Genomic DNA, 3,752 nt, shown 5'->3' with positions numbered 1-3,752 from the left:
ATGCTCAACAGCATAGATTAGAGGTTGTTAGCAGCTTATCGAGTGAGTTATCATGCCTGCTATACCAATTTAGCAAGATGTATCTGTCTGCGTAAATAAAATTTTGAGTCCTCTTGGAGGTGAATGAGAGATCCAGTCACATTTTTGTTCTTCTTTGGAGAAAGATTACTGGAGGAGTTACTATCCGCTTTGATATTAGAATGAGAACATCCACAACTGCTATTTTTCTTTTTATTCTATAGGTGTAGTATTTTCTGGTTAGTAAGTAGTACAAAAGATGTTTTTATTTCATATGTCTAGTGTTTTCTGGTTAGTTAGGGTCGAAAAGTAGTACGAAAGATCAGTGATGGTCGTAGTGTTCCACTTTATTGAGAACCATCACTCTTTATATATTGTTTATTACTCTATTTGAGTAAAAAAGTTCGATGTGTATGAAAAAGTAGTAGAGTATTAAAATTAATTATAAATAGAGAATATACTTTTGAAAGTTTGATCTCAAAACCTGTTGGCTTGGATAATAATTTCTTGCGATTCTGCAAGTGCCGCCCGGACATAACGGATTCCGCGCTAGTTTAAACTTACTATGCTATACTATATGTATTGGTTTTTCTTATACATTATTTATTTTTATTTTATTTATTATTTTCTTATACATACTATGTTATATGTTTCAAACAATAATAATAATTATTAAAATTAAAGCTACTTCTTCAACAATATTGTTTAATTTAAAAGAATTATTATGGAATAACCATTGGATGTGAATAATATCTTTACAATCTTGTAAAAAAAACAATTAAACTTCAAAGAGAAAATGTAAAATAATTTACATATTTTACGCCCTATTGATTATAAGATCTTTTTAAATAAACACAATACGAAAATTCTTTAAAATATTTTAAAGAGCTGGCAAATAATATTATAAAATAAATATTAAACTAACTATAAATCTAACAATTTCTCCTATAATAAATCTCACAATAAATCTTACAAAAACAAATTCTCGGTAATATAACTTAATTGGAGCCTAATAATTCAACAATTAAATTAATTCATCAACAAATTCGTGTCCGTCCCGTCCTATGGATGTGACTGAAGACTGCGTTACACAAATAAATTTCACTCTGTAAATTTATGTACCTACAAGTATTCTGAAAATGTTAAATAATTATTTTTGTATCTCGTATCTTGTGAGTCGTACAAACATAAATTCAAATGAATTAATTTTTAAATGATATATCAGTCGTCACTATATTTCACGCTCAGCTCATCTACTTAATGTCGTTTTCGCTAAATTATTTATACAAGAAGAATAATTTAACTACAATAATTCTTGGTTGTTTTGTCTTATATCACTTGGACTCTCAGAAAATAAAAAATATATATACAATATACAATATACAAAAATAAAAATATTTATTTAATTTTTCACTGCTAAAAACAAAAATTAAATTTTTTGTTTTTTTTGTTATTAAGACTCTAGATACTTGCTAGATGGCAGTTAGAGGGGCGTGGATAATATTTAAAATATTAGCAAAAATGAGCCAAAAATCAGGTCAAACCCTTTCCTGTTTATTTTTAAAATAAAATTATATTTTAAAATAGAAAAATTAGTACAATTTTCAAAAGTTTTATGTTCTTAATCACATGAGAAAAATAATTTCGTTAAATTTAGCTAACAAATTCTCAGGCAATGCTTTTATGATTAAGTGTCATAAAAATTCTTGCTTCTTAATTTTGATTTTTATCTCTTTTCTTTTTAATGTTTTTTTGTTTATTTAATTTTTGGCAAAATACCACTGGGCAACTCTTAACAGTGTTTTATTTACTAAATACAAAATAATTATAATCTATGGATGTGTTGGTCTTAGTTTTGTACTTCCAACCTGTTGTGGAAGTTTCTAAAATGACTCAATTTTTATTTGGTATGAAATTTGTTTGTATTTTTTTTTTAATTTTAAAAATAATTTTATTTTAAATATTTAGTTTTTGTAAAAAGTATCTATAATGAAATATATTTTGATATTTGAAATATTTCAGAAAAATACTATCTATATAGTAGTTCTTCTTAGTATGGTACGCTCAACAAATATAAAAAATGACATAAATGTGCTTTTATTGAGGGAATATATTTGTACCCTACACACTATTAAGAAGAAGTTTTTAAGTTAAATAATTAACACTTTATATAGAGAGTTTGTGTGATACTATACAAATCAAGTCAATGAATAGATGAAAAAAGTCAGACTGCTATGAGTATCACTTATTCAAAATATTTATGAAATAAAATTTAATAAAATATAAATTAGCAATGTAACTGATTTAAATATAATCGGTCTCTTTGACTTTGGCAGATTTTTTTTTATCAAACTAACTTTTTTTTTCCGTGCTCAAAACCCCAACGTGTTACACCTTAACCCAACATACCACTTTTTTGGGAATATGGTTATTCTGAAAACGCAGAGAACGTTTGGTAGAGGTTTGATAATGTCCTTAAGTACAGACTTCAATCCTCTAAAGGGAAGTTTAAGAAATAATTTATTAAAAGACACATAACTTCTTTTAAAAAAGCGTAGAGCGTTTAGAAGAGAGTTGATGTGATTAAAACAGACAGAATAAAAGACTGTCAAAATAAAAGTACTATGACCACGTCTTAGTTTAGTTAAGTTTAGCACTCAGTGCATAACATATTTCGGTAATACCACTTTAGTATATTCCTGGTATATATTTCTTCAACCGGATTTAAAAAGTATATCAAGGAGTTGCAGTTAAAAGCCAAGTACTTGATTTGGTGCAAGACTGTTGCTTAATATATATGGGTTTACATCTTGGAATGCTGACTTTTGCTGATTAGCTGCCATCAGGTTAAGTTACCATAACAGTCTCTGTGAAGTATGTTGGAAAATTGAGAGTACTATTGCTTATTTGACATAATAATAAATGATAATGAATGAAATAGTTAAAAAACCAGACATGAAGTGGCAAAATCGTGGACATTTTTTTGTAGAAATAGATTTTTTATGTTATTGTTGATGTTTTAGAGTATACGAGTATTAATACCTTGAATATCTCTTCTAGACTATTTGCATATTCCGAGACTACTGTCAACCGTTGAAGGAAATTTAGACAGTTTACTCGGGTCACTTCTGATATACGATTAATAGGCTAAAAGCATTTAATTGCTGCCGTCAGTCTAGAAATATCAGTTCTATTTTTTTCATCAGGGTTTATTAGTCATGTGATTTGTTTGAGATTGTAACTAAGTCGTAGTGTCCTAAAAGTCTTATATGTTGCAAAACATATTCTGCTTACAATTTGTTGTTTGAAAATGCTTGGTATTTGTAATTCATTTAATTATATTAAGTAGTTCTTCAAGAGTTTCCTTCTTCGTTAACGGCTTTTTTGTGCAGTTTGCTTAGGGTTGTTCAGATACTTTCATTTTGTTTTACTAAGGAGCATATTATGGATTGGATTTAAAGATTGGATTATAGTTCAGTTATCCTGTAATATGGGAATGTTATTTTCGAATGTGTGGTCTGTGAGAACAACACATTAATTTGAAATTCACTTAATGGAAAAAGATCTGATAATTTAAACTAAATAAAGTGATATTGTAAAACTTATGAACAGTATTACCATATACAACTATATATGATAATTATTAGAGATCTTGTAGGTCACACTATTCAAGCAAATTTATTGATTATAAATAAAAGGCAGAAAGGTTTTATAATATTAAGTATAATACTTTT

Source organism: Teleopsis dalmanni, chromosome 2, assembly GCF_002237135.1.
Source record: "Teleopsis dalmanni isolate 2A chromosome 2, ASM223713v2, whole genome shotgun sequence".
In the NCBI taxonomy this organism is placed as follows: domain Eukaryota; kingdom Metazoa; phylum Arthropoda; class Insecta; order Diptera; family Diopsidae; genus Teleopsis; species Teleopsis dalmanni.
Note: the sequence above shows the minus strand (reverse complement) of the source record.